At 49.4% G+C, this 23,237-nt stretch overlaps 1 pseudogene; it reads left to right on the top strand.

Annotated features, from left to right (window-relative positions):
- Positions 1–12,141: 12,141 nt before the first annotated feature.
- LOC121437429 lies at positions 12,142–14,191 on the top strand (annotated as a pseudogene).
- The last annotated feature ends 9,046 nt before the right edge of the window (positions 14,192–23,237 follow it).

Genomic DNA, 23,237 nt, shown 5'->3' with positions numbered 1-23,237 from the left:
ACCTAGGTCCCATTATCGACTCCACTCAGCACAGTGTCACAATGGCAGGCGGGAGTGACTTTGGAAGGAAGAGCGAAAGCTGTACAGGTTTCCTTTACAGAGGGTCGGTCACAACTTTACCCTGACTTCTGCTGCGCTTTGAAAATACTGTGGAGGTTTGCATTCAGGATTCTGAAAGAGGCATGTATATCCTTTTCAAACTGCTTCCTCTTTGCCAGGAAGGACCGGGTAATGTCCCCTAGTCGACAAAGGAAATGGTATCACTTTAAATCAAATATCCACAGGAAGAGGCGCTCTTTCATCCCTGACATACCACCTACATGGTAACAGGAAGGAGTATGTACAGATCTGGTGTTCATTTTGTTCTTTGTTCTATTTTTCTTTTCTTATATTTTAGACCACCTCTTGCGTAGCCCAGGCCAGTCTCAAACCTGAGAGGTAAGCGAGCACGACCTCCAGTTCTGGATTCTCCCGCCTCTACCTCCTCTGTGCTAGCAATACAGAAATGAGGGCATCGTGCTTTGACGAGTGACCACCACTGACAAACCATTTTCTGGAAACCTCAAAAACCAAGCAGTTCATTTGTACCACAAAGAAGGAATGCTGTCGGACATCCTTGCTTGCATGAACTGACTCTATACACCGGCAAAGAATTGACGATGTCTCTCTTGTAATGCTGTTTTAGGGTCACCTACACAAGTAATAAAAAAAGCTGTCTCAGCTTGAGGGGCGTGTGGTACTCTGACTTGGTTACCATGGACGACAGACCACAAGCTAGTGTGGCATATGTGATGCTGATGTTCGTTCGCACGCTATGACACTCTTCTTGCCGGGCCACGAACTGGCTGCCTTCACCATTCCCTGACAGGCTCACAGGTGTGTATGGTCTAAATGCTGCTCTCCAAGCCCTTCTTGGGCAGGGGTTCCTGGAGGAGGGCAACTTTGGAAAGCCAGAAAAGTGACTTAATTCAGAAGGTGAAAAACAGCTGCCGAAATGCCACATACCATTCGTGCAGTAAGATAAAAAGCAGAGATCAACCTGTTTGCCCATCATCTCCAGTGCAATGCAGGAAGCAGGACACTCCCCCCCCCACCTCAGTGACAGCTGCAACATCCCCCTGTTCAGAGCAGCTAGTGAAAAGTTAAGCTAAAGGTAGCCCCTAGACGACAATGGCAATTTACTCTTCCAAAAATTAATAATAATGATGATAAAAATCCATCCCCTGAGCGACAGAAATGTTAACAGACTCCTGTTGTCCTGTTGACAGGCGACCACGTTCTCACCACGTTTGAGTTGTAGGGTAGGAAAGAAAGCTCCTGGACTAGCAAGACCTGCTCAAACACACCTTTGAAATCCCGTATCCTCTTCTGAACAGGCTCCCTGTGGAAAATGCAAACAAGAATCCTTAACTGAGGACAAACATCCTAACTTCGCTCTGAAGGAAAGGCAGGTGAGGCACGCTATTTCGGAGAGACCAGCGCTCATGTGAGGCAAAGTCGGATTTGCCTCTCCCGGGTCATTGGTCTTATTCCTTTATTCAGGTTTTCACAGTGAACCAAAGAGCTCACTGCAGATACATATGGGCACACGGTTAAGGGTTACTTACTGGAGCGTGGGTGACTCAAATTCAGCCATATCCCCAAGAAACCAACCTCAGGCTGGGTGCTGGATGACTCATGAAAACTGCATCCCTGGCCTTCCCAGCCCAACTGCACTGGGCTCCACAAAGAGTCTCCTCTCCGCAAGCAGAGGCTTTGTGTTATGTTGTGACAGCCTAGGGGTTTGTATACTACATGTTGACCGGAGCCCATTCACTGTACAGCACTGACGGGTTTCATAAAGGTGTGCCCAGCTGTCTTTCGTGAACTACAGCTGTATTCACTCTCCTCCATCCTCAATCCCCTCCCGCTACTTACTCCTCCTCTATTACCCAGCAGTGTCTCTTCAACCTTCATGCCACGTGACCACACTCCACCTCCAGAGTCGGCCTCCACTCCTCAAACCTTCCCCTCTATTGGCCATTGCCTGCCTCTCCCCAGTCTCCCTTCTGAGTTCGGGTGATATCATTTTATGGACCTATTTATAATCTGAGATCCTCAAATGAGAGAAAACAGCTGACTGTCGTCTCTGGTGCTAGCTTATTCCACGAAACACCAAACTCTCCGTTTGTAGCCGTCTCCCAGAAAAGGGCAGAAGTTTCTGCACAAAACCACACTGAAACTACCTCCTGGGTCAGGCCAAAGTTGCTTTAAGACATCACCTGGCCTCCTGCACGTTTGATCCTGAGGAACAGCTGCCCATCTCACTGGTATCAGCCGCCGGATTGTTTGCCGCACCGAGAAGAAAGGAAAAACCTTTGTGAATGAAGTGTGCTATTCTCATGGTCCCAGGTGGGAAACAGCTTCAGTCTGGGGTCCACAGAGTCCATCGCCAAGGGAAGTTTTAAAGTACTCTTCCAGGAACTCATGACCCACCCCAGTCCCACCCAGGTGAAATTCAACTAGGCCTGAGTCTGGGGACAGCAGGTACTTGTGTTTGTACAAGCCTTGCAAGGAAAACCACCGTGGCTCATGGGTTCTTCAGAGGCCTGTTGGCCAAGGCCAACTCCCTTGCACCCCAGCCACGGGGAAGAACATCGGGTGGGGACAGAAACCCAGAGCGTGCTTGAGAATCACTTCTCAGCACGCGAATCCCCACACCCACACCTGGAACTCCGTGGAAAGACCCGGTGAGTACTAAACCACCCCGGTGCTCCACCCGTCAAGGAGTAGCAGAATGTCCCCCCTCGGTTAGGATCCCCCCACCCATATGCCCCATATCAATTGTTACCGGGGGTGACTTGACCTGGGTTTTGCAAGTCATCTGGTGGGAGATTCTGATCAACCCTAGGGCGCTTGGCACTTCTCTCTCTATGTTTCTGCTCCTTGTTTGACATGGCTGGGGCTCTGCGGGGCTGGGGACGACTCCTGAAATGTTGGTGCACACAGACAGTAAAGACACCGAGAAGAATGTAGTGGTCACAATGGAAACAGGGACCCTGACTGCACAGGCTGTGGCCATGAGTCCTGGCACTCTCTGTGCTGCAGACAAGAGGAGGTAGGAGGATGACACCGATATCCCGCAACATCCAATCACATTCTGTCCCAATTTTCTGTCTGAATGCAGAGCTCTCCACAGCCCTGTAGCCCTCAGTCTCGGCCCTTTCTGCTGACTTCTTGCCCCCAGGATAGGACTGCTTGGGCTGGCCCCCAAACCAAGTGGCCATTAATCCAGTCACCAGCCCACTGACGGCCAATGGGGTCACTGGAGCCAAGTCCCTGCACTTCATGCTTGAGTCCTGCTGAACACTCAGCTGAAATCCCTACCCACTCTGAGTCTGCATGTCTCAGAAGCAACACATGGACTCCAACATCCTTGAAGGACCCAATGGAGGCAAATGCAGAGGTTCGCCAATATACTCACGCACAGTGAGTGACACACAGCCTGTAAGCGGGCATGAGGCCCCTGTGCTCACAGACAAGCACTATGGGAACTAGGAACGGTAAGCACCCAGGCTTGTCTCATCAACAGAAGGGATGCTTACGTCTGTTTTCCAACCAGAAGACCTGGAGAGGATGCTGTTAACAGCCTGGTGATCTGTGCTGCCTGCAGAGCCAGGCCACACCCGGATCTCCCAGATTATTATGTTTGACTCTCCCTCCCTAGACCTTCACCTTTAGTTTGGTTTCTCGGTCAACAGAGCCCATCCTTAGGGGAGATGGCCCATGGACGTTACGGCCTGGTGACCTCAACGCTATCCGCGTGACTGAGCCACACCAGACCCCAGGTCCCTAAGCTATAGAACCCATCTTCGTGGTAGAGGTCACATGTACATTGCAAGAGAGTTTCTATGTAGTCAGGCCTTCATATTCATCCTGCACATGTTACTGAGATCATCTTTACCAGGAATTTTTACCCCCAAATTGTGCTTTATTTAATCGTGTCAAAAACAACCCGCCTGGGGTCAGTCTCTAGAAGTTTGAACCAACATCTGCTAAATAACTAAGGTATTTGCAGACAGATTTCATTTTGATCTCGTGGGGATTGTTACTCTTTTCACCGTGGCATTTGTAGGGAGCCCCATGACGATCCACACCCCTCTGTGATGAAGTGCAGCCCCCGGGGGCCCTTCTATTTGCCCCTCGACAAGTCACCTCACAGGCCAAGTTTGGATCTTCCAGGCACAAGCCTGATCACCTCCGCCCATTCTGACATAGTTTCTCTTTTAATAAGCAGTCACCCACCAAGAGGAGCCAACTCCAAGACCTTTCCCTCAGAAACCTCTTTCTCTTTAGAGGAAGGTAACACCTAGACATTGCCTGCCCCCACAAGCATGCTTTCCTACTGGCTGGAAACAACTCCTATGCATGAGAAATGCCTCGCATGTGGGCCCAGCTGGTGCACAGACTTGAGGAGAGTGTGTGTGTTTGTCTGTGTGTGTATGTGTGTGTGTGTGGCAGAGTTCGGGTGGGGTAGTGCCTGGCATGTGTGGTAGGTGATACAGCACCAAGTACTGTGGATCCAGGATGACTCTGATTTTGGAACCACCAGATCTTGAGAAGAGGGACCCACCCAGATAACGTGACCACACTTCAGCCACATTTCCCTGAGAATTAGCTTCCCTTGGGAAGCTTGTCCCACCTGAGTGGGCCCCAAATCCTTGAATGGGATGATGTGTGATCAGGTGGAGAAGCATGCAGGCATTCATGGATGGGCCTGCTGCAAGGAGCTAATGGACTAGACCAATGCAAGTAAGGAAGTTTGTGTGTTGACCTGGACTTGAAGGTGCACATGACTGGTCTGGGAACTGCAGTAACGGGGGCTTGAAGGGACAGGACTTCCTTCACCAGAACACATGCTGTCCTGCCCACTCCTTCAGGGCCCTGTGGTCCTGACAGAGCTTTCTCAGATCTCCCCTCTGTCCTTGAGTGCAGTCTGATGCAGAAGGGAGGCTCCAGACATCACCTCAAGGGCCACCATGGCGGGCCCTAGTGACCAGTCACTCGCCAAGGTGGACCTGCTTCACCACCATCCTCTGAGACTGTCCTTCCACTCGAGGGGGATCACACCTAGTTCGTCCTCACTTCCTGAACCTAAGAATTCCTGATTCTGGAAGAGCGGAAAGGAGGGTAGGCAAGGGTCTAACCAAGGCTCTTCCACTTCCATGGTAAGGTTCACCTAGAAATCATGTCTAGGAACTCTGGGCTTGCAGTCACACATGGCTGAAACGGGACCCCACTATCAAGGTGGGGAAAGGCCCAGAGCACCTCCTCTTCTCGGTGTGCCCGGCCGTCTAGCTCTCTGCCCTGGACCAATCTGGAAAATGCCCAAGAGGTACAAAAGGTGCCTCCTGGAAGGTCCCTAGTTCCTCAAGCAGCAGGCAAAACTGCCCTGCCCAGTGCCCTCAGGCCGTGGAGCCCCAATACAGCTTTCTCAGACTGCTCAATCTGGCCTCCTCCAGTCACATTCAGAAGCGAGGCTCTGGACATCACGGGCTCTCCTGGGGCCCCATACCTCGTCACAAACCTAGGAGGACAGGATTCACGTTGATCCCCACAGACCCTCCTTTCCCCTCGAAGGTGCATCACATCTAGCTAGGCCCACGGGGCAATGACACATACGTGACTTGAGTGTTGGGGTGGCACACGCGTGTCCTGGAATAGAGTGGATTAAGGCTTGCGAGGACCTGAACACCCACCGCACCTTTCACCTAGGCCCGCCCGTGAACATATGTCCTGGAGGACATCTGAAGGGCCCAGAGACCTCGGAAGGGGCCACGGGGAGGTCCCTAAGTCTTTCCCCAAGCACCCTTGTTTCTGGTCAGCTCTTCTCAGTCCTGCGTCCCTCACAAAGCATTCCTAGACTTTCCTCCGGGAACCTGGGCCATGAGGAGAGGAGATGTGGTGTGGAATTCAGGAGCCAGGCACCAACCACCTCAGGGAAGATCCTGGGTCCTAACACCTGGTCACTCACCTGCAAGAATGGCCTCGGGAGGGCGCCCAAAACCCGGCTTCCCCTCAGCAGTGGTCATAGCCAGTTAGTTCTCACTTCCGGAAAATCGTCGGCCTCTGTGGAAAAGCATGGGCATGTGAGCATGCGTGCTCCTGTCCAATGTCTTTAGGCCCGCCCACAACCACGCACAAGCACGTATGCACGCAGGCATGCACGCACGTATACACGCGTGGAGGGGAAATTTCCCTTTAAGGCTCGGGAGGACCTTAAACACCCACACTCGTGTTTTGACTCAGCACAACTGTGGACCTGTGGACCCGGATGAATGTCTCACTGACCCAGACATCAGAAAGGGCCATGTGGCAGGTCCCTAGTCCTTTGTGAGCACACATATCGTCCCGCCCACTCTTCTCAGTCCCTGCTTCCTATCAGAGCTTTCCACACAGCCCTTCCAGGCCTCCTCCACTCCACTGGGGAATTTGGGCTCAGGACTGAAAGACCCTCCACGAGTGTCTTTCCTCTGGGGAGACCCTTCCCAAGGAACAGCAAGACCACTTGTACAGATGCAAACAGCAAGAGGTTTATTCAGATACACAGGTACCTGGGGCGACAAAGTCTCTCGGAGGACTTGTGCGCCTCCAGGTCGGGGTAATGGGTTTATATATGTCTTGAGGAGCAAAAAGCGCGGTACAGAAGCGAGAAGCGTAGTTACAGGGTTTTTATTGGTTAGTTTGAATGTGGCCGAGTTCAGGTCGGGACAAGGTCCCTAGTTTCTGAGAATTCAGATATGGGCTGCCTTGGCTCTTATCTAGGGCAGACAGGGTGTCTTCTCGGTGTTCCTCCCCGCTTGGGACAGATGAAGCCCAGCCACATTCTCGGTATTCCCGTTCCTCCCCCAGCCCAGCTACAGGTATCTCTATCTCATTTTGGCAGCTTCTAAACTGCCCTTTGTTCAAACCCTGAATATTCAGTACAAGCCTTGTAAAATGGCATTACCGGTGCTAAGTCGTTTAACAAGCTGGGCGGGGGGTCTTTCATCTGGTGCTAAGCTGCTTAGCAAGCTGGACGGGGGTCTTTCAAGGATGTCATCTCAGAGACTAACCTGGGTTTCAGTAACTACTCACTCACCCAGAGGGACACAGCTCTCCACAATCCTCAGACTCTCTTAGCTCTTTGTCCTCTGGGTGGGCAAGGGAGGGGGGGCATCCCAGGTCGGCCTCACTATGGGGAAGTGTTCTACGTCTATAGAAAACCACGTCAGCATATGTGAGCCAGGCTGGTGCTGGTCTGTCTTGAGACTGATCCTGCAATGAAGCATACTTGACTTGGAGCTTTCGGTTGTGCATGCACAAAGTGGAAACTCACCTAGGAAGGGCTGAAAGTGCCCGGAACACCTCTGCTCCCTGTTTGAAATGCTCCCACATGTGGAAGTAAGGACCTGTGCGGAATGGCGGGAATGCTCAAAGGGTACTGAACGAGCCACGTGGAAGGCCCCGAGTCTCTGCAGGGGCATACAAGTGGTCCTGCTCACGCCTTGGGGTCCCTAGCACCTTCACGAAGCTTTCCCAGGCAGCCCTTCTGGGCCTTGTCCACTCCAGGGTGGAAGCGAGGCCCATGATCACCTCGCAGGCCCTGAAGCCTAGTCACCCTCCTTTAGATGGGAGATGTCCCCCTATAGGCCTTGTGGTGTCACCATTTTCACAGGCTTTCATCCATGTCCGTCAGTCCAGCCATTCCCTGGGATGAGTGCCTTTTAGAGACCCTAAGACCCCAGGCCTTAATGTCCTAATTCTTCAGCTCCTTCCCTCACTCTGCCAGTGTCCCCCAGGCTCCACTTTTATGGGAGCTTTCTAACTACTGTCAACATACAAACAAACAGAAGGAGTTTCCTCAAACTGTCCCTGCCACCGCTACTGCTGCCAACAAGATTGGTCGGATCCATGAGGCGGCTGTTTTCAATTCCAGCCTTTTGCTCCCCACCACAGCTTTTGTTATGGTGGTTCAGTACAGGGCAGATCACGCCTCTGGGTCTCTCTTTTTATTAAACTTAAAATCCCTGCGGCTCAAATTTCGTGGCTTTTCCATACACTATATGCCCCGCTGCCATTTTGACTGAGGTCAGGTGAACTTACCATCATCTTAACTGAGGTCAGATGACTTCACCGACATCTTAACTGAGAGCCAGGTAGATGACCAAGTCCTGTCATCTTTACTGAAGTTTTCCCTGTCTGATCCCCCAGTGCTGACTCTGTTGCTTGTGTGTTTTGTGCAGTGGCACGCCTTAGGTTGGCCGCACCAAGAACATCCACTTTGCCCAATTCCTGTTCCCTCTGTTTGTATGTTCATACGTTTAACTTAGGTGCACCTATGTTTACTGTTAAATGTTATAATTGTCTGTTCATTGCATCTCATTTCAGACTACAGAAACAATAAGTCTTATGTTTTATTCTGGCATGTACTTTTAAGTTTCTTACAAAAACACTTTATATTTGATCCAAACCTCATTTAAAATGTATTAAGATGTTCTCTACTATTGTCAGTTCTGCCGTTAACCTTCTATTGCAAGCAGTTTTTTTTTCTTTCTGTCTTTTTACAAATGTAAATCTTGCCTGATAAATTAAGAGTCGGTACAGTCAAGCTCAGGCCCGGCTCTCCAGGAAGATTCTATACTGTAGTTCCACCTGATAAACAGCCCACAACTGCTCTGAGATCTGGGAGACATGGCATTTAAATATTTAATTATTAAAAAACTTTTCATAACAAAAAGAGACAGGTTGGCTCCTAGCAGCAGCACTCTACTTCCTTCAAAGAAGACAGAAAGCAAATGGGCGCAGAACAACGTCCATCCATACTTTGCTTCGACGGCCAGGCGCTGACCACTGAGAAAAACTGCCTTTCATCTCTTGGCCTGGAGACCTGACACAAGAAGGGAAAAAATGCCTCCAAAAGACAGCCGCCTCTAAAGTGGCCACTAATTGCAGCTAGGCAGACTGAGGCAAAAAAAAGGAAAAAAAAAAAAACAACAAAAAAAAGTCAGTGCGGTATGAGAGCACCTGAAGAAGGGGCAGCGTTTGTTCCCTCGACGGGTGTTAGTTTGTGCCCGGGTCGGAGTCTTTGCTCTGCTCACAGATGGGTTAAGCATCAGCTGGGCTGTGTTACAGGGTGTACAGCTGGGGTTTCCCTCTGACCCAGCAGCCCATCATCGGCATCTGTCCCTGTATCTCATCCCCTGCGTGTGAACAATACGCTCTGTGCCCTTCTCACACCCTCTCGTCAGACTCGGCCCCGTCTGTTTGTCTCACCACAGGGAGGGAAGCCATCTGCAAGTTCCCATCTGGACAAAACGTGAATGGACGTCGCACACGGAGACCGTGTGCGAGTTCTTGACAGAAGGCCTCGGGCACGGGGCCAAAGCATGTGTTGAGACAGGGATTTCAGGATTCCATCTTGCACCCTTCTCCGTGAACCTCTGGGGAAGACTTTGCTGCTTTCATCAGAAAGGTAAATGTTGAAGGTAGTGCACTAGAGGTGATGCCTGAATCGATGGAGCTGGATGGCAAAACTGACAATATTTAAGCAGGCTGTAGAAGACTGAGGGCTTTTTTAAGGCATGGCGCAGTAGGCCTGCACAGATGGAATACACACGCGGGGAGAGGGTGCAGACGCTTTTCTCTGTAACTGAGTTATAGATGCTGCCTGGATGTCCTGGCATGTGGGCTTGAACACAAACTTGATATTCCCGGGTATGTTTTCTAACTCAGGAAGTGTGTGAGGCTGAGAACATCACACCTGAGGGAAGCAGAAGCTCCTGCAGGCACCCCTGCCTGGGGTGGAAAGCTTGCATTCTATAACTATAATGCTGGCCTCCGTGATTGCTAAAGGTACCGAGTGAGCAGTGGGCTCTCTCATGCCCTAGGTGTGGTACCCGCATATGGATGGGGGCATGGTTGCTTGGGCTAGATGGTGCTCAGTCAGCCTTGCTGGTGAGCATGTGCTCGGAAGGTCCAGCAGAGGGCAGCCGGAAGTAACTGAGGTGCCTATGTTTTCCTCTGGGTCCTCAGCAGATAGATAGCTGTGGCCGAGGACTCCACGGAGGCTGGATCAGAGCAGGCCAACCCTGTGAGGTCACACAGATTTCTCGGAGGAAGAACCACTGCGGGTGATCCCTAAATTGGGCCCCAGATTGCACAGTCCACATTTACTATTGCATCACCCAGCAGGTGTGGCCTGGGCCAGACCTAGACTCCTGCATGTTGAGAGCCACTTTATGCACTGTGAGATCAGATTGGAAGTCGGTAAGACTTGAACGGGAATACGGCAGAGGGGACACTGTACATTTGAGCAGTGAATAGGGATCTGGTGCTAGAATTACCGACGGGTGTTTATGAATACAGAGGGTGGGAAGGGGAGGGCTGAGGGACTGAAGCGAATATCATTTGCCTCCCATATTTCTGTCCGGTCGGGAATTCCCATGGGTAAGGCAAGCCCTGGAGTCCCTAAGAGAGAGGTCGGGGTGCCCACACTCACCGAAGGGGTCATGGGCTAACAGGAGTCCCCAAAATGAACAGGGTCCTCAGGGAACTGCGTCAGGAGCCCCGGGTCCACAGTGCTCTGCCGCACTGTGCCTGGTGCTGGCCCGGTAATGACAGAAGCCGCCTGCGTCTTGGCAGGAACAGTGAGAGACTGTGGCTTGTGAGCCATTCGTGGTTCTTCCGCGTGTGGTCATCGGCACCCTCAGTGGGCCTCTCCTGAGGATCAGACAGATGTGGGCTTTGTTTCCAGAGTGCATGCACTACAGGCACGGCATGCTCACTGCTGATAGGAAAGCGCGGGCCCAAGGCAAGAGCAGTCAGGAAAGGAGTAGACCCCTGACACACACCCACTGACAGTGAGCAGAAAGGGACGAGACTCCACTGAGAAGCATGGGGGAGGCCCTGTGTGGAGAGGCAGAGAATGGAGGGACATGGACGGGAGAGCTATGCTACAGATGAGATTGGACACCACTTAAGATTCAAAGCATGCCTTCTGAACTTAGGGATGGGCAAGTGACCATCCAGGGCATCAAACAGCAGCTTTGATTTCCTGTCTGTCTAAGACGACCCTGTGGATTAACATTATGGCACAGAGGTTGTGGGCAGGAGAGTTCTGTGGCCTGGGATCTGATGGTAGAACAGTGCCCATCACCAGCAGATATGGGTATGCAGGGCCCATGGACTTGAGGCAGCAGCAGGAGAGTGGGCAATACCAATGGCGACACTTACCCTGTTGTTCTCATCTGGCACTTCTGAGTCTGCCAATTAGAAAGCATTTCTCCATGGTGAAGTGCTTTCCTTGGTGGGGGGGGGGCTCTCCTTTGTACCTCACGTGCACTTGATCCCATAGCGAGGTCCAGCACGGAGTTGGGAGCAAGATGTCAGCACCAAACTATGAGGGGGCGGGGGAAGGGGAGGGAGGCCAGAAGCTATGACAGTGACAGCAACCATCCTTACCTGACATGTTATGCAAATCGCCATGAAGATTTCCACGCACACACACACACCCGTTCCTCAACCTGGTATCATACTGGTGCAGAAGGCAAGGTGCACTAGGTGTGCACAGGCTTTCTGGGGTGGGGCACAGGGGGGGGTTAGCTCCCTAGGAAAGAAAGCAATGAGGCTCCCCCCACACGGACAGAATCCCAGGGAGCCCCCAAGGCATTGGATGTGCAGGAAAATACACAAGAAAAGTAATGACACCTCTCCAGGAGGAAGTTCACCACCCCGGCCTCAGGGTGGGCGACCGTGTGTCACACATCTGCTCTGGATCCTTCCATATCTTCTCAGGAACACACCCTCATCCCTGTGGAACGACAGACTTTGGGCACCCCCTTGCTTTCTCTCTCCTCACCTCACTGAGCTGTTGCTTCAGTATCCACTAAAGGTTAATTCCGTCCTAATGCAGCTCTTCTTCCCTCTCCCACACTTACAGGGCAGGCCCACATCACCCTGAGAGAGGCCCTCAGGTTGAGCTTGTCTACCAGATTCTGGAGGGACGACAGCACCGCAGGCAGGGGAGCCAGGCCAGACAGAGACGACCAGCAGGGAGCAGTGCCCACCACAACGCAGGGGGTCACCCTGCCCTGATCAGAACAGCCCCAGAGTTCCATCGCCATGGACTCTGCACAGTATGTGCTCTGTGGCTGGAAGGGCCAGCTGTGGCCTACAAGGGTGTTGACCAGACCCAGGACCTCGGCCCATAGTAAGAGGAGAGGGGCCTCTTTCCTGGAGGTCCAAATTCTCTCTGTTGGTGAGAAGACCAGAGTGAGGAGCACAGAGGCGAGGCCCCTAACCAAGTCTGAAATCGTAACCATCGCCTCCTTGGCCGGAAAGGAGTCACAGGGCAGTGGCCCGCCAGGGCAGACCAGGGCATACAGAAGAGCCCTCAAGGTGGCCCTGGATGTTCTGGGCGAGGGAACCCGCTTGGTTCAAGGAGAAAGGGCAGGTGGCCGAAGAACCAGCACAGCGGCTCCCAAGGTTCCGAAAGAGGAGACCAGCTCCAGCTCCAGCCCACGCCAGCGCCCGCACCCCCAAGGGCACAACCAGAAAGGCCAAGGGCTCTCCCACAGGAGTCCTGGGAAGCGAGGACGCCCAGGACCTGTGTTGATGGGCTTCAGGGAATGAGCCTGCAGTGCAAGGGGGGGAAGCTCAGGCACACGCCGCTGTAGAGTCCCCTTACTCTGAAAGGCAAGGGAACACGTTAAGGGGCACCAGAGCGCGGCCAAGTTCCTGCAAGACGCCAACAGGAAATGCTGGTGATAATCCTGGCAAGAGAAAGTTGAGCACCCGGGCCTCTAGGGAGGCTAACAATGAGCATAGACCTGCCTCTGGGCCACCAGGGAGGCACGCCTCTACCTCACTCAAAGCTCTCAAGCAGCAAGTACGGTGTGGCGGCCTAGAGATCCGGGCCATTGGAGCCCAAAGGAAGACCACCCTCCCAGAGAACAAGGAGGATTCCGGCCCGCCGACCCCGAGGCCAGACTCAGAGGGGGCATCGGCAGCCTGTGCGCCTCCAGTCCCGAGCCTGCGAAGATCAGTCCGCATTGCTGGCAGGAAAAGGAAGATCCATGTGCTGTGTGCACATTGCGGGCTCTCGGGACTGGAAACTCGAGTGCACTCGAAGGTGACTAAGGCCAGGGTCAAGAGGAGAGCCCCTGGAGTTCAGGAAGACTGCCAAGCCGCCAGTGTGGCTTCTGCACAGGAGACGAATACCATCGAACGAGGGATGCTGGTCTGGTTCAAATTCCAGGACCATCCTTTCTGGCCGGCGGTGGTCAAGAGTGTCAGCAAGAACGACAAGACGGCCAGGGTGCTGCTGATGGAGGGCAACATGCAGTTTGAGCGCAGGGGTGTCCGCGTCCCTCTCCGCAAGCTGAAGCTCCTGGACTGTGGGGAGAGATTCTCCCTCCTGCGGAGAGCCAGCAAAGTGTAAGGCCAGGGCATCGACTGGTGCCTCTCGGTGATCGACCGCTACAGAGAGGACCTCACCTGTGGCTCCATCCGGGGCTCCTTTATGGATTACTACACCGCCCGAGCCAGTTACCCGCTGAGGAGAGCCATTCAAGAGGGCGACCTGTGCATTGATTTCCCCAAGCTGAGCTATGCCGACTTGGAAGACTGGGAGGAGGAGACTGCCCCCGGTGGGAAGAGGCCCCGCAAGAAACTCCTGCCTGACCGCATGAGAGCCGCTTGGGACAGAGCCAACCAGAAGCTCGTAGACTTCATCGTGAAGAGAAAGGGGGCCGACCAGCATCTGCTGGACATCGTGAAGGGCAGGAAACCGTCCCGGTGGCTGGACGACCTCTGGAAGTCAAAGAGGGAAGTCTTCTGCATTGAGACCTACCTGGAGGATGAGGACCAGTTGCATCTCGTGGCCAGACATTTGCAAGAAATATCCAAGGAAGCAGACCAGGCCCTGCTCTCGCTGGCAAGAGGAGACCAAGTCCGGCTCACCATGGAGGTTCTTCTTCCAGAGGCAATCATCTGCTCCATCGCTGCCCTGGATGAGCTCAGCTACAAGGAGGCAGAAGAGAAGTACCTGCGTGGCCCACCTGTGCACTATCGTGAAAAAGAGCTCTTTGAGAAGACCATCCTAAAGGCGGCCCGGAAGAGGTCAGCAGCCAGGATTGGGGCTGGCAGGGACCCTCCTGAGCCCACTCCTTAGAAGGGAGCTTCCTCCTTTCTGCCATCACCCCCTGCAGCTCCACCTCCAAAAGAGAACCATCTGGGAGACTGTGGGGCTTGCTATGACCGCTCCTCACTGCATACGTGTTTCTCCACACACAGACTACACCCCTACCCCCCTACCCCCGAAATAAACGTTCACGAACGTGCTTGACGTTGAAGATTGTCTACATGGATTCGGCAATTCCTGGTAGCTTCACGCCAGGCCTAGCCCTCTGTGGCCTGTGCCCAAGCGTGGAGAAGTCCCGTGGGTTCTCCTCTCTGGACTGTCACCAGCTATGGGTGGAGTATTAGCTAGCTATGCACAGACTTGCCCTCTCTGCACGGACCCCACACACCCAGACAGCACACCAGGTTCCTGATGACACTGTGTCTTTCTGTGTGTCTCTGACTCTTCCCCATACTCCCTGTCCTCTCTAGGGTGCCTTGGATGGGGCAGGTCCCATTGCTTTCTCCATTACCTCCCTCTTTGCTCACTCACGTTGAAGGAGAGGAACACATGTGTGCTTTGAGGCTGTGCTTTGAAGCCAAAGAAGGGGTTGGAAATGTTGTGACCCTAGGGATAGCCTGATTTCAAAGGACCGCCCCCCCCCTTTGTGTGTGTGTGTCTCTCTGCGTGTGTCTCTCTGCATGTGTCTCTCTCTGTCTCTCTCTCTATTTATCTCTCTGTGTGTGAGCACGCTTGCACGCGTGCATGTTTGTGAGTGTGTGTGTGTGTGTGCTCCTTTTGATCCTCCTGTCTCTGTCTCCCTGGTGCTGAGATTAAACATACCTGTCCACATACCTTTTTGTCAAATGAGTACTGGATACTGAAGTCGGGATTTCACCTCATGCAGAAAGCACTTTCCATTCTCAGCCATCTTCCCCTCCCCGGAGACTTCTTACTGTAAATGAGACATTTGCTACTTGTGGGCTGACTTTTTGCAGTAAACATCAGAATCCCAGCTTTTCTCACATTTCAGAGATCAGAGACTTCTGCTATTTGCAGGAAAGGAGGGGACCTGTCATCCCTTGGAGTCACTGACATCTGTGATGTACTGATGAGGGGCAGCCCTGACATACCTCTCTGAAGCTCCTGTTTTCTTGTCTGGAATCACAGTCCATGACATATTTTTGTGACTGTGCACCGAACTGGTGCCTCAGTGGGCTCTCAAGTGCAACCTTACACAAGCCCAGTCTTCTTTCTCTGTCTCTATTCTTGTCTGAATCTCTGTGAAATGTCCTTGTGTCCTCCAGCCTGTGCCTCTAGATTCACAGTACCGTTTACCTTGTACGGGAGAATGCTCAACATTAGTCCTTGCTGCTAATTCCTGGATTTCCTTTCTGCACACAGTGGTCTCTTACCCAGGTTAAGAAGATCACACATAGTGTGTGTGCTTGTATTTTCAGTAGGGGGACTGCAAAGATAAGAACCCTGGTGCTTGCTGACCAGCCAGTATGGCTGGATTTGCAAGTACTGTGTTCTATGAGTAAACCCCGTCTAAAAAACTAACATGAAGAATCGATGAGGCAGACACGTCTTGTCAGCTTCTGGATTCCACACTCAGAAGGTCACAACAATGAACATGTACAGAAGATTTTAAATGGACTCACATTTTCCCTCTGTGTTATGAGCTGTTTCTCTATAAAAGCCATCAACAGTGTAACTCAATTCTTCTTACCTTTAAGAATGGAAAAATCTCTGGACCTCCCTTCTTCCTGCTTTTGACTCCATCTAGAGGAGGAATTAACAATTTCAATGTGTTAATTTCTTTTCTAAGAGAAGATCATGTCTAAGGCCATTGTTTTCTACTTAGCCATAAGCTCCGACCCAGGATGGACATAGGCTAGAATCTTCCCGGTAAGCGCACCTAGGGGTGCTACACAGATGATTAGAATGGGCTAAATTAATATGTGAGAATTAGCCTAGAAGAGGCTAGATAGAAATGGGCCAAGCAGTGATTAAATGAATACAGTTTGTGTGTTGTTATTTTGGGCATAAGCTAGCCAGGCAGCCAGGGTGCTGGGGACGCAGCCCCGCCGCCCCTTATTACTACAAAAAAATTCCCTTGTAAGTATGGACCAGGCAGCATTATGCAGTGGTCACTTCCACTAACACAGTTAAAACAACCTGCCTGCCTATGGGAACCTCCTCACAAAAGGCCAAATTAATTGCCTTTACTAGAGCACTCCAGATAGCCAAGGGCCAAAGGGCTAATATTTATACAGACTCTAAATATGCCTTCTTAATAGCCCATGCCCATTCTACACTCTGGAAGGAAAGGGGCTTCCTTACTATCAAGGGCACTCCCATAGTTAATGGACCCCTTATAGCCAATCCCTTGGAGGCCCTCCAGGTCCTTGTGGAAGTAGCCTTAAATTACTGTCAGGGACACCAATCCTCCAAGGACCCAGTGATCTTAGGCAATGCCAAGGCAGACTCAGTAGCCCTGGGGGCTGGCTTCAAGCTCCTTTGATTCCACAGAACGTATTTTGTTCTTAACTCCCTCCTATCAACCTTGTTACAATCCAGAATGTAGGGATGAGCTCATAAAAAAGGGGGCCACAAAAACAAAGGGTGGATGGTTCAATTTAAATATCTGTCTCATTCTTCTTCCAAACCAGGCATAGTCGATCATTTCAGACATCCATCACACCTTACACATAGGCCCCAAAGCTTTGTTCCATTTCTAGAGCCATTGTTTGACCCCACCCATCTCCAAGATCATATTTCACAGGTTCACCCCTCCTGACTGACATGTGCCCAGGCCAGTCCACAAGGGGTCTCCATATATGTCAGTCTCTGCATCAGCTTCATGGGCATCAACCAGGCAAAGGTTGACAGGTTGATTTGTCCCATATGCCTACTTATAAAAAAACTTTGTTATCTCTTAACACTTGTAGACACTTTTACAGGGTGGATAGAACTGTTTCCGGCCTCCATGGAAACAGCAGATGTGGTGGCTGAGGTGCTCCTGGACCACATAATTCCTCGGTTTGGCATCCCATGGACCATCCAGATGGACAATGGGCCAGCCTTCACTTCCAAGGTCATGGAGCTCGGGTCAGAAGCTCTCAACATCTCCTGTAAATTCCACACCATCTACCATCCACAATCCTCGGGAAAGGTGGAGAGGGCCAATGGACTCATCAAACAACAACAAACCAAGCTCTCCATGAAGTCAGGTCATCTTGGCCCTCACTTCTCCCCAATGCCCTTACCTGCCATTTGAGCTCCTTTATGGCAGGCCCTTTCTTGTTAATCACCACCTCCCAGTCCATGCTCTTCCACTGGCGTTGCACCTACCCTACCTCTCCCTTCTGAGTTCCCTCCTCCTTTCACATGCTGACATTTGTCTCCCTGCCCCACACCAGTGGACCCTAATGTCCCTAAATATGCCCTGCTCTCCCCAGGGGCAGAGTATTCCTTAAACATCTAGCTCTGATGGAGGAGGGTCATCTGTCTATCTGTTGCTTTCATTGGTTAATTAATAAAGAAACTGCTTGGCCTGATAGGTCAGAACATGGGTGGGTGGAGTAGACAGAACAGAATGCTGGGAAGAAGGGAAGTGAGCCAGACGCCATGGAGCCAGCCGCCAGGTCAGACATGCTGAATCTGTCCCGGTAAGCCAGCAGCTCGTGGTCTACATACATTAATAGAAATGGGTTAATCAAGATGTGAGAATTAGCCTATAAGAGGCTAGAGCTAACTGGCCAGGCAGTGTTTAAATGAATACAATTAGTGTGTTGTTATTTCGGGTGTAAAGCTAGCTGTGCGGGAGCCGGGTGGGATGAAAAGCAGGCGTGCAGCTCCTTCTACATAGCTCCCAGTTCTCTTGGATGGACAGGACCTCACACGGTAATCCTCACCACCCCCTCGGCTGCCAAGCTTCTGAGACACCCATGCTGGTACCATCTCTCCAGACCCAAGCGGGCACCTATTGTGGATACTTGATCTGTCTAGAAGTTAGGACCTTCCACCCTCTGGTTTAACAAGATGCCATAATAAATGGCCTATCTGCTCCTTGTCCTGGCACACTCATCGTTGTTGGTGCAAACAAGACAGGTATTAACAATATTTTTTTCTCCTAGCCACCTGCCTTCTTACCTCCCTCAAGAAACAGCTGCTGGAGGTCTCCAGGAAGGCAGTATACTGGATGCCTCTCCAGCCACACCTCTCTCTGAGTGTGAACCCACCAACTCCCAACTCTCCCCTCTCCCACATCAACAATGCCCGCAGTAAGTAGCTAAACTTGAACCAGCAGCCCTTTAACCAAAAAGACTGGAATGTTTAGCTGGGGGCTTCACCCCAGCTCCCTGGCATTCATTTTGGAATGTTGAGCAGAAAACTCCATTTCAAGTCACCTCCCCTGGGAGTTGCCTCAATCCAAATTCCACCTCTAAGACAACCCACCAAACAGTGATCCCTCCCCAGAGATGCTCGAGGTCACTCCCACAAGCTATTTACCCCTCACCCCCAAGGAACACCTGGTCTTCCCTTTTCCCTCTCTGGTGTTTATTCCGGTTCTCTTTTCTCCCTCTCCATGTTTTCCCTGGGTCCACCCAGGAACCCTGGCATCCATTAAGCCTGGTTATTTTTTTTAATTCGATCTGATTTGCTTTAATTTGGATTATTGTGTCGGCAGAGACTCTTATTGTGCTGCTGAAAAACTTAACAACTTCTACTTTTCAGGTCGCTTTCAAACTGTGAAATTCCATATTCATCACTGCCCCCACAGAGTAAGCCTCTACAGAGATCAGTGGTATGGTTCTTGTCAAGCATGTAAGAAGGCCTAGGCTCCTGTCCTATCACTATCAAAAGTGTGGGCCATGTGCCTCATGTGCAAATATGTTCCTGGAGTTTCATATTCTGATTCTACATGCTGTGGACTTCTGATTCCTTCTGCAGCTCCTGTTCCTCATAGTTCCGAAAGAAAAGCATACTGCTCACTCACTGTCTAATATGTACCTTGAAGTGCTTTATTGCATCAGCCCAGGACTTGAAAAACAAAAAGGCCTACCCACAATTGTAAGCAGAAGTTGTGCTTACGTTTCCTGATTGCCCAGACCCGAATAATCACACAGAAACTATATTAATTGCAACACTGTTTGGCCAATAGCTTACGTGTATTCTTATTTATCTCTTATATCTTAAATTAACCCATTTCTGTTATTTTATATTTTACCCCATGGCTAGTGGTTTGTTAGTTGCTTGCTTCTTAGGCAGCTACATGGCATCTGTCTTCTTTAGCAGCTATCTGGTGTCTCTCTGACTCCGCCTACTCTCTCTCTAGATATTTCTTCCAGTCTGGCTATATTCTGCTCTGTCATAGGCTAAAGCAGCTTTATTCATTAGCCAATAAAAGCAACATATATCAAGGATATCCCACATCACCTCCCCTTTTCTATCTAAACAAAAAAGAAAGTTTTAACTTTAACACAGTAAAATTACATATAACAAGTATCAAGCAAGAATTAAAGTGACACTATTTCTTTGTGAAGCTAAAGTTTTATATCTAATTTATTTTTTATTATAATTAAGGAAAACTATATTCCTATTTGTCTTCAATTCCAGCAAAGACCCTAGGAGGATATAAGTGAACAGGAAGTGCTTTGTAAGCAACTTGCAATACTCTAGAGCTGACAGAGATATCTCGCTGCCTGGACAGTCACCCAAAGTTCTTCTGTACCATTGGGGCATCCATCTTCAGTCTACAGGCCCATAGTACAGACTTTTCCATGAAGCAAGAAATTTGAATATCTGTTCTGTCTTGTAATGGCAAAGTTCATCAGTTGGTTTATTCTGTGCCCTATAGAATGTCTGGCAGACTCTTTCATGAAGCAGAAACCCTGAAGGACTGTCTCACCTTCTTTAGTCAAGTTCAGCAGTCATTTTTCTATGAGTCCTGCATGTCCAGTTCATACAGCATCCCATCAAACAGTCCAGGCAAGAGCAGTTTCTTGCCCAAATGGTTAGCCTTGTCACATTGAAGGCAAATTCCATGACGAGTTTCTTCAATGCCTATCAATGTCTCTGAAGCAATTGGTGCTGCCAGAAGCAGACGTGTCTCACTATTGAGAAAAGTCTAAGTTCTTAAAACATTTTAAATGTCATATTCTGTAGTCTTTAAAGTGTTGAAGATTATCTATCTAACTGAATTATATCTCTATATATCTAGAAAACCTGAATAACATGACTACCAGTTTGACTATTATAAATGCCTAATAATCTGTAATTTTTAATTATACATTACTTTTTAAATGAACTGCACAAACACAATACCTTAAACAAGAGCAGAAATACATATATACACTGTAACAAAGTCGACCTTAAATTTGTATCAACAGACCAAGGTCCCTACCAATGCAAAATATTCATCTCTATATCATATCCCCCTTCGAATGAAAACAAACATTTATAAACAATCATTTTGGGAATTTGGGAGTTGTTTTCTCCAAACTGCTTCCTGCTGTTTGTTGGGCAAAGTATTTTTAGGGTTTGTGGAGACCTTTCAGGGGATCTATGTTCCATCATACTACATTAGCCTGGAAGGAACTTAAGGTTCTCATCTTCTGTGGGAACAAATGTAGAATCTCTTTTCCAAAGTAACATATCCTTAGACTCAAATTTTGAGGTCAAAATACCTTTAAAATATATGTGTTGTTTTAGCTTAGTAGCCCATACAATGAAATATCTCTCTGTTGTTAGTTTATTCACAGTCAAAAAATTTAAAGAAAACACAATAGTATACATAATTCAGACTCTCTGTGTATTTTCCAACCTCATGTGGCTTTTTTACTCTTAGTTTTTAATATTTATTTTATTATCTTTTCTCCTTAAATCTATGACTGTCTGTATGTACTATTTATATTATTTAACTATTTATACTCTTTTCCCTCTCTTTCCCAAGCCTGTGTATGATGTTAAACACGCTGTGGCCCATTCACAGGTTCACTTTTGTCTGAGTCTGTCTTTATTGCATAGCTGTAATCATTTTTGACAAGGAATACCTTTTTTAAAAAATGCTAAGTGGGCATGGCTAGGAACAACTCCATGGATCTGCCCATTGGCTCTGCCCCATACAACATGGTGGAGGTATGTTCACTGCCTCTGCAAGTCATGCTCTCTACCCCAGCTCCAGGGATGCAGCGGGTTTATGTTGCCATTAAGCAATTTGTAGCACTCTGTTCACAAACCCCATTTAAGTGCTCCATAGCCAGACCTCCCAAAAGAGCCAGAGGCATTTGTGCAACCAGCACAAACCAGGAAGCTGGCTATTTTTTTTGGGGGGGGGTTTCGAGACGGGGGTTTCTCTGTAGCTTTTTGGTTCCTGTCCTGGCACTAGCTCTTGTAGACCAGGCTGACCTCGAACTCACAGAGATCCACCTGCCTCTGCCTCCTGAGTGCTGGAATTAAAGGCGTGTGCCACCACCACCCGGCTCTGTTGTGGTTTTTAATAGTAGCCATTCAACCCATCTGGGGAAGTCTCACATTGTGGTTTTGCTTTGCCTTTCCTTATTGACTAGTGATGTTGAGTACATTTTCATATACTTGTTGTCTATGGAGCTCTTTTGTCCATTTTTTAATCAAATTATTTGGGAGTTTTTGTTTGCTTGCTTTTTGCTATTGAGTTGTGCTAATTCATTGATATTTGAGATATTAACCCCCATGAAGTTTATAATTCACAAATGTTTTCCCCCAATCCAAAGATGGTGATTTTTTTGTTTGAATATTTCCTTATGCTATGCATAACATTTATTGTTTGAGGAAATCTTTTATGCTTTTTCTGTCTAAAGTTTTGATGTGATAAATAAAAGTGCTCCAAGAACAAAGTGAGGGTCAAAATTCTTACTTCTACACATAGATGCATAGCTTTCTGAGTGCTATTTGCTGAAAAGACCATTCTTTCCCCAGTTTTTTGTGGGTGTGGGGACTGGTTTCTTATATGTTTTCCCCATCCCATTGATACACACCTTGATGCCAATGCCATACTTTGTTTGTTTGTTTGAGACAGAGTCATTCTATGTAGTCCTGGCTGTCTTGGAATTCACCATGTAGACCAGCTATGCCTTTAACTCAAGAGATCTCCTGCCTCTGCCTCCCAACTCTGTGATTAAAAGCATGCTCCACTATGTGTGATACTCTTTTGATCATTATATCTGTGTAATATATTATGAAATCAGAAAATATAATGCCTCCAATTTTGGTTTTCTGTCTCAGGGGAGGGTTTTGGCTATTTGTGGCTCCATGGAATTTTTTTTGGGTTTTCTTTTTCCTATATTTTAGTAATCAAAAACGGCATTTAAACTCTGTGAGAACGCTTTCCTAACTGAAACACTCATCAGTCATGAATATTGGGTCCACGGGCCTTGCTTACTGCTCCATAGCTTCACTTGAGCACATAACTGACTTATCCCTAACTCTTGTCATCCTGAAGTCCCTCCCCACTGAAACCAGATAGCCACTGCCCTCATACACATGGTCAGTCTGCTTTTACCAATCCAAGCCCCCCTGCCACCCCCACAGCCCTTCATGTTCTTGCCTTGTACATAAATCAATCTTGCTCCAGTCCAGTCCAAGCCAAGAAAAAGCAGGATGCAACTGTAACATCCATGAAATTTATTGAACAGATACATTTACTGAAGTCATTGAAGGCGGGGTATGACAGCACAGAACTTCCCCCAGTTGTTAGAGGCCACAGGTCCCACCTTTTCCTACTCTGTGATTCATTAGAAAGGATCTCATCTACTGGCCATACTGAGGCTTACTTGCCTCAGCTTCTTCCTTCCCAGGGACCCCTGATACACCTCTTTACAGAATGATGGCATCTGGAAGTGTTCTTTCTTTTGGAGGAACTCTCTAGAAGAATCACCCACTGTAGGGTGATCCTGAATTATTCTGGACACTGGAAAGCACTGAAAGGAACATCTTGCCAAACTGAAGAACTGTTGTCACAAGTAATAACAAAAGTAACAACAAGAGTGGAACATTGAATCTTGGTTCTCCGAGCCCATCCATCCTTAGTCCAGGTCTTCGTGCCCACCCC

The sequence above is a fragment of the Microtus oregoni genome, unplaced genomic scaffold (genome assembly GCF_018167655.1).
Source record: "Microtus oregoni isolate MIOR12 unplaced genomic scaffold, Mior012 000052F_ref0000163, whole genome shotgun sequence".
NCBI lineage: Eukaryota > Metazoa > Chordata > Mammalia > Rodentia > Cricetidae > Microtus > Microtus oregoni.
The sequence above is the reverse complement of the archived record's forward strand: the minus strand, read 5'-3'. Positions and strand labels throughout refer to the sequence as shown.